The 12294-nt window shown below is 45.6% G+C and overlaps 1 pseudogene; it reads left to right on the top strand.

Moving 5' to 3' along the window:
* The first annotated feature begins 9517 nt into the window (after positions 1 to 9517).
* Positions 9518 to 11000, top strand: LOC120686111 (annotated as a pseudogene).
* Positions 11001 to 12294: the final 1294 nt, after the last annotated feature.

Here is a 12294-nt window from a genome sequence, read left to right as displayed (position 1 = left end):
TCAGTTAATTCCATAATGTTGCTTGGGCTTTAGAAATATTCCCGTCTGGTTCCTGGATAAGTTCGTACGTTCCGTCGACTAACGATATTATTTCTATATGCAATACAATAGTTGAAATTAGTGAAGTCCTTGAGTATAGCTTTCATTCACTAAATAGTTGGTTTTCAAAATAGCTCAAACCAAGAAAGCAATCATTCCATTTTCTACTTACTAGGCAGTCATTTATAGAGTAAAAGCAAGCATAACAATTTCCATAAACAACATGGCTAGTTTCTCTAAGCAACAAAGAGTGGTTTCATTCAAATTCAAAGTTTGAATTCAAGAGTAGACAAACAACTTAGGCCTAATTATAAACATGGCATGATCCAACATTCAATTATTTAACTTAGCAAACATTAATGGAGTAGTTGTAGTACTTTGCAAAATTAACATAGATCAAGCATTAAGTATCAAAATATTTAAGAACTGATGCTAAAGATTAATATTGGTCCTACAAAATTTATACACTCCTACTCATAGCATAGACAACACATGGTTTAAAGATCACAAACAACACATTATTGGAGCATGAGATATAAATAAAACATGCATTTATTAACATTTTTAATAAAACACATGAATTAACAAGCAAAAGTCAAGTATTAAGGCCAAAATTTTTACATTAAAACTAGAATCATACTTACTTGTTACCATAAAAATTTCAAAGCATGACATGGCTCCAAGCATTAATTATTTAAAAGGTAAGAACAATTAGTTTTAAAATACTATTAAACATAAATCTATTTTTGCTGCAAAAATGTTTAACTAAAACACATCATATTTTTGTTCCAAAAGATAGAGATTTTAATAAGGATTCCAAAAAGTATTTGTTTGCTAATTTAGGATGTTTCTACAAATTATTATGAATTTTCAAAGTTTACTGCAGAAAGGGTAAAAACAAAACCAATTATTGCAGATGGGTCCCAGGTTTTTGCGCTAGGGCCCCTGGAAACAAAACAACATTGCAATCGGGTCCTTCGCTGGAACAAAACAGGGGAGGGATGGCCGGCCTGATTCCCGGTGAGGGAGCTCGCTGGCGGTGGGGGCAAGTTGGGGGAAAAGAGGGAGGGGACTCTTGCGCACCTCTGGGTGGCCTCGGGTTGTGAGTAGATGGTCTGCGGCGGTGGTTCAACACACTCCGACGGCCGGCGGCGGGTCTGCGTGGTGGAGGCGGTGTTCCGGCGGACTAAGGCGGAGGGGATCGGGTCGAGGAGGACCAGTGAAGCAAGAGTAAGGTGTTGGTGCGTCTGGTTTGGGTTGAGGCGTGGCGGAGGGGCGGCTCCGCGTGTGAGCAGGAGCGGCGGTACTGAAGCTCGTCGCCGGCGGGATTCCGGTCGGAATCTGACAGGTCTGAGTGGCTGAGGAGCTTTAGGGGGCCAAGGAGATTTGGTTCAGCGGTTTACTTGGGGCAGTGGAGGCCCGGGGTGGTGGCTCCACGGCGGCGCTAATGGAGGGGATGGGCGGCGGTGGAGGAATGGGGAAGGGATGGTCGGCTATTTATAGGCCGGCTAGGAGAGGATGAACAAGAGAGAGGGCTCAGAGATGAGCTCGGCCGGAGAAAAGGCAAGTCGGCGATGATGACGAGTTCCAGTGGGCGGCTGGTGAGCATGGCGCGAGCAGGCAACGTGGCACACATGCGGGAGGCCAGCTGAGGCGGTTCAAAGGCGGCGAGGCTTGGCTCGCGACGCGTGGAGGCGGCCAGGGCGGCGCTCCGAGGCGGCGCGGCATTCCTAGGGGTAGGAACGGCGGCGGCGGGCTAAACCGGTGACCGGCGGCGGCACCCCTGTTTTTTGACAGAGGAGGAAGAAGGGGAAACAGTGGGTGGACCTATTTGTAAAAGCTAAAAAAGCTAGAGGGTTCTCTGTAAAACTAAAATTTCCCGTTGTTTTAGGGCTCAACTGAAAAAGTGTTCAACATGAAAGTTGCTCAGTTTTTCAAGACCTACAACTTTCAGGTTGTGCAAATTTTCACTAGACCAAAAGATTTGAAATCATTTTGAAATCCATCAAAACTTGTATTTGCAAAAGAACACAATTTAGTTTTAAAATTTACAAGGGTAACATTAAGCATAAAAATATATTTTTATGAGGGTAAAAGTGAAAAACAAAAATATGCATTTTAATCCCCTCATAAATTTTGAAACTTTGCCTTTTGAAAAACTTGGTTTAAAAAGAACTTTATACTTTTCCAAAACAATAAAAATACCCTTGCTAGGATAAACATGGTTTAAATTTTTAAACAACACAAAAATCTTATTTTCAACTGAATGGTTTTAGCCCAAAAACCTGGGCTGTCACACATCGGCTTGACAAGTAACTATGCAAGTACTCGATAAAAGATAATGTCTCAACTTGGTACAAGCATAATATAATGATAAGCATAATTTCTCAATAAATGTATATCTTGTTTTCGCATCAATAAGTTGTCGGCCAACATATGTGATAAGATACTCCTTCGCTTCGGTCTCTTGAGTCAAAACAGCACCAATAACCTTGTCTTTCTCAGCCACATAAAGTTTAAAAGGAATACCTCTCTTAGGCGCCTTGAGAACCGGTGGTGAAGACAAATATTTCTTGATCTTCTCAAAAGCCTCTTGTTGTTCTGCCCCCCAAGTAAATTCAGCTTCATTCTTTAACCGAAGAATAGGAGTAAAAGCATCTATCTTTCTAGACAAATTAGCTATAAACCTTCTCAAGTAATTTACTTTGCCCAGAAACTTTTGTAAGTCTTTCTTGCAAACAGGAGCCTCCACTTTCTTCATGGCTTCGAATCTTTTTGGATCAATCTCTATGCTCTTCTCATGAATAATGAAGCCCAAGAACTTCCAGCCGACACACCAAAAGCACACTTGAGTGGGTTCATCTTCAATCCATACTGACGCATCCTCTCAAGAGCAAGTCTTAAATCAGCCAAATGATGACTCAAGCCGGCCGATTTAATCACAATATCATCAATATAGACCTCCAATATAATACCGAGTAAATCATGAAAAATCAAATTCATAGCTCTTTGATAAGTAGCACCAGTATTTTCAATCCAAAAGTCATAACAACCCACTCAAATAAACCAACAAAACCAGGACATCGAAAGACCGTTTTAGATGTATCTTCTTCGATCATGAATATTTAATTGTAACCCGCATTACCATCAAGAAAACTGATAACACAATATCCAGAATCCTCCTTGATCAACATATCGACTATAGGCATAGGATATTCATTTTTAGGAGTAGATTTATTGAGATTTCTAAAATCAATGCAAACTCTAATCTTGCCCGAATCTTTCTTCTCAACGGGTACAGTATTAGAGATCCACTCCGCATAACGACAAGACCGACTAAATCCAGCATCTAATAAACGATTGATTTCTTCTTTTATTCGGTTATTCATAATAGGATTAAAACGCCTAGAAGGTTGTTTATAAGGTCTAAAACTGGCCTTAATCGGTAGCCGATGCTCAACCAAATCACGACTCAAACCAGGCATCTCAGAATATTCCCATGCAAAACAATCGACATATTCTTTTAATAACTTTATTAAATCGGCTTTACAATCATCTGATAAGTTTGCATTTACAAAAGTCGGCCTAGGAATAGAACCATCCCCAATATCTACATTTTCTAAAGGATCAGCCGATGTAAAACCTTGGCCTAACTTATCTAAGTCACCCAAGTCTTCAATAGCCTCACACATATCGTTCGCCTTGTCCCGATAGTGCTCAATGCATTGCTGCAGCCACTCTGCGCTGGACCAGTCTGGTACACTGGTCTGACCGGTCGGCCTCGGCCGGTCTGTCCAGTCAGATGAAGCGGTCTGACCAGTCGACTCTGTGATGTCGCCATGCTGCATCATAGAAGTAAATGTAGCCGATTCTCCATCGGCTTTAGGACTACAGATACAAAATCCTCCTTGGTGCAACTAATCAAGTCGTAATCGGTCAAATCCTGCTGAGACCGGTCTGACCGCTCGGGGTAGACCGGTCTGTCCGGTCCGGGGTTCTGCCCCTGACCAGATTGGTGCTGACTCAATCGGTCATGAACCGGCTGCTTCAACCTGTCAAATACAGGTCCTCTGGAGCTTCCCTCCCCTGGAAGTGTGGTGGATACGGCATCGGATAGCATTGCATCCAAAATCCCCCGTTCTCCCATGCGGGAAACTGAGAATCCGACGCCGGTGGATCCCATGGCATTGTAGCATATATCAGCTGCATCTGCTGAGGAGGGAACAAGGTAACCACATCACCCCTGCGCTTGCTTGATTCTCGGAGATGAAGGTGTGCCTTGACGTGGAGGTGACCTCGGTCTCTTTTTTAGGGGCCGATCATTTTGAGCGGCCTTTGAGTACTTATTCAACAGTTGGCCAAAGGTAGGCTTCTGATTCGCAAGCTTGCCCTGCACCTTTGGCTGATTAGTCTTCCATGTACCCACTTCCGGACGTTTAGGCTTGAATGTCCGGGGCTGACCACCAGGGTGGTCTGACCGGCCTCCAGGACCGGTCTGACTGGTCTGACCGATCGGAGAAACCGGTCTGACCGGTCTCGGCTGAGCAGCAGACCGGTCGCCTGAAGAAGAATCCTCTTCCCCCCGAGCATGCGAGGCTTAAGTATGATCCTCAGATTCTTCTTCCCATCAGGAGTCTTCTCCTGAATCACCTCTCTGGCCAGAATCTTGTTATCAACAGTCAACGGCCTATCATCACCAATGATCACGTTCTTGCCCTTTGCTCCTTTGGCTTGATCCGGCCGAATCAACACCTTTGCATTATTGTGATCAATGGTATGAACTGGGAATGGAACTTTATCTATCTTCATCTCTGGAAAGGCCAATCGTCCTTCATTTATGGCCTATTGCACCTGTCGACGAAACACATTACAATCATTAGTCACATGAGATGAACAATTATGAAATTTGTAATAAGCGTGCCGCTTTAACTCCTCAAACGGCGGTATAACATGAGTAATCTTTAAATGCCCAAGTCGTAATAATTCATCAAAAATACGATTGCACTTGGACACATCGAAAGTAAATTTCATCTCATCTTGCCGATTCTTTTGAGTTAGCTTGAGAGATATACAAGTAGATGGTTTGGCCGAGGTGGGCCAAACAAACTCAGCGGCATATACCTCTTTATCCTCATCGTCCGATGAATCCGAATCATATTCAACAACATGAGTGTTTGAACGATGGGACTTGTAGGTATGCTTTTCTTTTTTAAACTTTATTTCTTGGCTCAAAGCTTTAGCCTGAAACTGATTTATAGAATAAAAACTCGAACCATCAATCTTTTCTCTATAACTAGAACGTAAACCCGCAAGAGCCAAGTTGACCAAATCCTTTTCAGAAAGTGACAAATTAAAGCATCGATTCTTAATATCTTTAAACTTTTTAAAGTACTCATGGATAGATTCATCTCTACCCTGTCTAATCGATGTCAAATCCATCAACTTAGTTTCGTTATCCCCGCTATAAAAGTGATCATGAAACTTTTTCTCTAATTCGTCCCAACAACGAATCGAGTTGGGAGCTAACGACGAAAAACAAGAGAAAGCCGTTCCAGTCAAAGAAAAAGAAAACTTGCGAACACGCAAAGACTTGCTAGAACCTACTTCTCCAAGTTGAGCATTATATTGGCTAATATGCTCCCAAGTGGATCGGTTATCATCACCGCTAAACTTGACAAAATCGGAAACACGCCAACCAGTGGGGTAAGGAATTAAATCAAAAGCATCAACGTACGGCCTACGATATAGCCGACTCCTACCCGCAACAAAACCAAGTTTTTTTTTAAACATGTCGGCCAGATCTTCTTTCATCCTAGCAAGATCAGCCTCATAGTTACCGGTAGATGTTTGGCCGAAACGATGTGTCGCAGGATCAGTAGCGGACATTGTTTGTGCGGCATATTACGGATTGGCCCTAAGCCAATAATCCCAAACATCTTTGGGCAACGGTGGAGGAAAAGGGGGTTCACCGTATGACTTCGTCGTATACGGCGGCACAAAATCCGCCAATTCTTGCTCTAGGCTATAATCAGCCGAAGTAGGAAGAGGCGCGACTTGTGGCTGTGATGCAGAACCGAGCACCATGGCACCGGTATGACCGGTCTAACCGGTCTGCCCGCCGGGGCACCGATCTAATCGGTTCGGCCCTAGACGGCCGAACTGAGCCCAGCGGGGGTGTCTGTCCCACGAAGTAATTCGGCGGCATAGCATACTGATAATTCTCTGATGGTGCAGCCGAAAGACTAGGATTAGGGGGGAAATTAGAATAATCATTGATAGTCTTCTTACCCTTGTTTTGCATACTCAAGTCCAAAAGTATATCTTGTGTAAGCTTTTGGGACTGTTCGAATCTACTCAAAAAAGCGTCGGCAAAGTGCTTAATTGAATCGAAGGTAAAACTTACCTCACTTGGAGTGGAAGCAGATGAAGCCACAGCTGTAGCCGTTGTAGATGGGTTCGGCGGTGGCGTCACGAATGTGGGCATGGCAAACTTCTCCTTTTCGAACATGCCTTGCTGAGTCTTCCCAAAGCATGCAAGCAATCTCTTCTTGGCCTACTCCTGTTCCTTCTGGAACGCGGCCTCAAATTGCTTGCGCGTCTCTCAAGTATATCTTCATATTTGATGTCGATGGGAGTTGAATCTACCTTGGAGGGATCAATCTTTTCACCGGTCATTGCGCCTGATGAACTCAGATCTGTCCCCAGCGGAGTCATCAAAAAGTATGTTGACGCAGAATTGGTCAACACACAAGCACTAGAACGCGCAGGATCGCAATGACCGCAACCAGACGAAGACCCCGGCAATCGGTCAAACCGATCGCGCCAACCGGTCAGACCGGTTGGGCGCAGAAAGCTTCGCGAAGACCTAGAACCTCAAGCTCGGGAGGGACCCCGTCGGAGCTCGAAGATCTAGGGTTGTCTTAAGGTCGCCAGGCCAGTCAAGACGTCCTTGAACGCCGTCGAGACGAGCAAAGAACAACACGAGGGTGGAAAAGCTAGGGTTTGGAGAAAAATAGGAAAATTGTAAATTGATTGATACGATTGGGTAGAAGGACCTCAATCGGCCATGGTCTTTATATTTATAGGGCGGGTAGGACATACCCCTTCCAAATCGGGTTACAAATGGACTCTACAACTCAGATCTAACCTGATTCGGATTCCATAGGACCAGACCGGTCGGCCCGACTGGTCAGACCGGTCGGCCCGACTGGTCAGACCGGTCGGCCTTTCGGCAGTGCCAATTTTGGCTGCCAACACATTGGCTCCAGCCTGAAGTCATCCCGTCTGCGCCAAGTGTTATGGCAAGTGGGCCGGCCACAGGCCTAGGCCCATAAGTACTGCACGTGAACAGTACCCACGGGTACTGTAGCGTTGCCGTAGGTTAGGGTTTAGGATGAGTCTAGAGATTAGATTACTTAAGGGTCAAGTTTGTTAGGCGCCTTGTCTATAAAAGGCTGCTATGAGTCCTAGGGTTAGGCAAGCAGAAAATAGATCAAAGAAGCAGCTCGATCAGAGCATCCAGAGGGAGGGCGAGTTAGCCGATCTATCTTGCTGTTCAAGTATCGATAATCAGCCCACGTCAAATGTATTTCACCTTTACAAGGGCGGGTGTGGTACCCTCTCCTGCTTTTCGCAGCTATTTGTAGCTGCAAAAAGCAGGAGAAGGTACCATACCAACCCTTGCAAATACGTTCTCAACCATCCCTAGATATCGTTTTTGTGATAGTATTTACAACTGGTGCTAAAGTTATATTATATTTTCCAACAGTTGCAAGCTATGTCGACTTTGACCATGTTCTGCTCCAGCAGCCTCCAGCCAACTAGCTTAGCAATGTTTTTCTCTCACACCACTCCAGCAGTAGCCCCAGCCACCAGCAGCCAGCCAATAGTGTTTTTCTTTCACACCACTCCAGCAGTAGCCTCCAGCACCTGCACAGTGAACAAGGCCAAAAAGGTATAATTAGTGTTTCTTAACCGCTGATGATTGTGTTTTTGCCATCAGAAAGCCTTGTGAAGGAATGGATAAAAAAAACACGCACTGTTTGCCTTCCCGATGGAATGGCGAGGTGAGCACTGAACAGCTGTATAATGTCAAGTTGGCCACAAACCTTTTGATTCCCAAGAAAGGCATAGGAATAATAGCTCAGCAAATGGTACATCGCACATGCGACCGCCATTCGAGTATTTGAATATGCCCACTTTGCTTTTGAATTTCACGTGCACCCCTGCTGCTTAATACACGTACGTTTCCCGCCAGTTTTGTAGTTTGTTTTGTCCCACTCCCACATGTGCGTGTAGCGAGCTCGTACTGGTTGCCAATAAGCCTGCATAGAAATAGACGTGCCATTCTTGTACAGATTAAACTCTACATTTCACAACAAGATTTTGGCTTTGAGCAAACTCTCTCATCATGGATTCACGACTTCCAATTCAAATACTTGCATTTTGCATATGTTGTTTATATTACCGCCATTTAAATTTAAATTAAAACTAGTAGCTCAAATGATGGTTAGTTAAAAATTGGAACTTCGCCTCATTATTAAGGTTGCGTGCGTATATTCACAGAGGTGAGTATGCATGCGTTTGTGAGCATTTGTCTGTGCTGGGTTTCGCAAAAAAAAAAAGTAGACACACTGTCTCACTAGAACAATGATTAGCTAAAATATAAATAGACATACTAAGTCAAAATCTCGAACCTAAGTGAACATGTTTCCAAAGAAACCTACAATTCGCAAGTTCGTCATCCATTTACTAGCAAAATTTCAGGCATAGCTTCATTCATTTGTGTTAGAAAAAGATTAATTACTACACTTACAACTACCTCAAATGCAATTTAGGTTCCACGATCGTTGTTATGCTGTGGTAGCATCCCGCAAGTTGGCATGCATGTTTTACTTTTTACAGTGGACCGGCCCGCAACTCACTAAACTTTACTAATCTGGCGAGGAATCTTTTTCGGCTAATTCTGGTTTGTTTGTACCAATGTAACCGTACAAAATCCAAGCACCTGCCCAAAGAAAATGCAACCATAGCAGTTTGTATGGACTATGAACTCATTTGTTTATATGGACTATACACTTCGTGGTTTGTATACATGTGCAAATTCATGTGCTTTATGCAATTCATGGGCAAAATATGTAAACATGTTTATTTCTTAGGCAATCCCATATGTAAAATTGTGCATGTATGTGTAATTTATCTAATATAATATAATACATAACCTAAAAAATTAAATGCTATCAAACCTTTATATTTTTTCCACTGCCAAAACACATTTTCAGTAGGCGAAGCGATAAATCGTTCGGTTTGCATCAATTATCGACGATAAATTGTCGATTTTCATTTTTTGAATTTGGGTCCCTTTACCGATCGGTTTTGGCGATTTTTCACCGATTTTCAATTAATTATCGTTACCGGAGCTCACTGAAAAATGTTGTATGGCCGCTAATGTAATCCTTGAGCAGCACTAGGTGCCGTATGAGCACAGCTAGATGGTAAACAATAAAACAAAGGTAGCAGGAGGATAACATGATGAACCCTGCTCCCGGTGTATAAATAACTAACCACACGCCTGCTTCTTCACCACAATTACAGCAGTCTTAGTACAGTCACTAGTAGTTCTTCCAAGTGACCGCACCATGGCAACTACCGGTTTTAGGCCATGGTTTCTGCTCTCATGTGGGCTGCTCCTGGCAGCGGTGTGCCATGGCCTCCAGGTGGGCTTCTACCAGATGACTTGCCCCAGGGCTGAGGCCATCGTAAGGGCCGAGGTGCAGGGCCGTGCGCAGGGACCCCGGTCTCGGCGCTGGCCTCATCCGCATGCTCTTCCACGACTGCTTTGTTGAGGTTAGCAAGCGTGCGCCCATGGCAGGGCAGATGACCCGGCCGTATTGAAATAAAAAACAACATTTTTCTTCTTAAATCATTATTAACCATGGCAGATAACCAGCTTGCATTGCGCGAATCTGATGTGTACACGTTGATCCGTAGGGTTGTGATGGATCCATCCTTCTGGACCCGACGCCAGCGAACCCACGGCCGGAGAAGAAGGGCCCGGCCAACGACGGCAGCCAGCGGAGCTTCGAGGTGATCGACGCGGCGAAGGGCGCCCTGGAGAAGGCCTGCCCCGGCACGGTGTCCTGCGCCGACGTCGTCGCCTTCGCGGCGCGCGACGCGTCCGACCTCCTCAGCGGCTCACGGATCAGCTTCGCGATGCCGGGCGGGCGGCTCGACGGGCGCAGGTCCCTCGAGAGCCAGACGGGCGTCCTGCCTGCACCGTTCGACAACCTCAACACCCTCGCTGCCAGGTTCGCCGCCAAAGGCTTGGGCGTCGAGGACCTGGTCGTGCTCTCTGGCGCGCACTCCATCGGCCGCTCCCACTGCTCCTCCTTCGTCGCCGAGCGCATTGGCTCCCCGTCCGACATGGATGCGGCGCTGGTGACGCAGCTGAGGCGGCAGTGCCCGGCGAGCCCGTCGCTCGGCAACGACCCCGTGGTGGCGGAGGACGCCGTCACCCCGAACGCGCTGGACAACCAGTACTACAGGAACCTGCTGGACCGAAAGGTGCTTTTCACGTCGGACGCCGCGCTGATGTCGTCGGCGCAGACGGCGGGGATGGTGCGCAACCTCGCCCGACCGGACGGGACGTGGGATAAGAAGTTCGCCGCCGCGATGGTGAAGCTGGCGAGCATCGGAGTGAAGACCGGCAGCGACGGAGAGATCAGGAAGAAGTGTCGGGTCGTCAACTAAAAATGCCAGCAAAACTAAATTCTAGAGCAGATCATCATCGTTAGCTACGATTCTACACCAAATTTACTTGGAATTTCTTAGTCCACTTCTCTCGCTTTGGGGGATGCATGTTTTCCTCTTTTTTTCCCCTTTTTTTCCCTTCAGTCCAAAATAAGTGTGCTGCACTGCTTGTTTGCAGTCATTTGGCCAAAATCCATCTTGTGCGTTGTTTACCCTTCTTGCCATCCCAACCTATGGTCCAGCTTATTACCGGGTACACGTCATGATGCAAGTGGCGCGGGACACGCTGTTAACCCGCCGGCTCCACCCGCGCCGCAAACCCGCCCAGCTTGCGCCGCGAACCCGCCAGATGAAGCGGACTATGCGAGTTAGCTCACGATACCTAACGGCGCCGCAATAACCACATAGCGTCTCTGTTGGCAAGAAGCTGTTCCGCGTGGACCTTATATTGCAGGGAGTGTTAGGCTAAACGTTAAACGATAAATGGTCGGTCACCCATCGTGTAGCAAATAGTCAGAATACACGACCGTTCAAATGGCCTTATAAACAGTCAAAACAGTTTTATACGGCTTTACACAGCTAATCGGTCTACACGACTACCCATTGAGTAGCATTTAATTACGCGCCGTGTAATTTAATTACGTAGCGTGTAAACAGTGTAAACAGTCGTATAGGCAAATAGTGGTTTGCAAAACAGCGACGAGCTGGACGTGCAGATGCCACGGAGCACCGAGCTCGCGCTTGTGCCCCTATCGCGCAGCTGGGCAGTGCCTTCTGGCCGCTATATGTAAGAACCACCCAATTTGACACCATTTTAGGCAAACCGCCGGTCATTATTATAAAGATGAGAGCTAATACGCGCTCGCCCGAGAGCATGCCACGTGTTAATCCACATCTAAAGACACGAATAACCGGCACGTCATTCGCCCAAAATAATATCAAATCCGGTAGTCCCGGTACGTGTTTGCCACATGACCAAGATCGAGCGCACATACCGTTTACAAAGGATACATCACCAATGAACCACAAAGAGCAATTTTAACCACTTTACAAGTTCAACAACTAGTTATTACAAATTAAACTTAGGAGGGTCCAAATCTGAAAATAAAATGGTTCAACACTTCCATACAAACCTTGGGCTCACAAATGACATAAATGAGACATGAAATTAAAGTTTAGTGTTTCATCATACTCTCCAAAAGATGAGTACGCAGTGGATAAATTATTAAAACCCAAGCAATAGTGTTTTTCTCAAGGACGCCATTGCAACCACAATGACCTACTCCTCCGCACCGGGATCGGCGGGATAGAAGTGGCCAAACACAACTTCCGGCTCACCTACAACTTAGTTTTATAGAAAACCAAGATGAGTACAAAAGGTACTCGCAAGACTTGCGCGAATAAATAAACAAGGAGTATACAAGATGGTTCAAATGAGGCTTTAAGGTTAAGTTATTATTGCATAAGCATGAGCTCTCTAACCAACATCTAGCTCTCTAGCAAGTT

The sequence above is a fragment of the Panicum virgatum genome, chromosome 8N (assembly GCF_016808335.1).
Source record: "Panicum virgatum strain AP13 chromosome 8N, P.virgatum_v5, whole genome shotgun sequence".
NCBI classification, from domain to species: domain Eukaryota; kingdom Viridiplantae; phylum Streptophyta; class Magnoliopsida; order Poales; family Poaceae; genus Panicum; species Panicum virgatum.
This window is presented reverse-complemented; position numbering and strand designations above follow the sequence as displayed.